Genomic DNA, 332 nt, shown 5'->3' on the forward strand with positions numbered 1-332 from the left:
AGCCTCAAACACCTACTTCATCCAGTCTCAAAGGCCAGCACATAATCAACTCAATAGTCTGTAATTTTGCTGAAACAAATCATATCATATACAGAACATTCAATATAGTCAAAGGTTTGCATTTCCCAAATGACTGAAATAGCAAAGCAGGTATGTTTTGCCAGGAGGTGGCGATATATGCACATTGAGTTTTTCTGTCAATTCGGTGTGGATCTCCTTATGCGAGTTTTGTCTTACATGCAGCTTAATTGTCTGAGTTGTTGTGGTTATTGCATGTCAGGTTTTGTCCTTGTATTGATGATAATAGGTCTGCTCAAAAGTCAGAGATTAAT

The sequence above is a fragment of the Sinocyclocheilus grahami genome, unplaced genomic scaffold (assembly GCF_001515645.1).
Source record: "Sinocyclocheilus grahami isolate Dianchi unplaced genomic scaffold, SAMN03320097.WGS_v1.1 scaffold6314.1, whole genome shotgun sequence".
In the NCBI taxonomy this organism is placed as follows: Eukaryota; Metazoa; Chordata; class Actinopteri; order Cypriniformes; family Cyprinidae; genus Sinocyclocheilus; species Sinocyclocheilus grahami.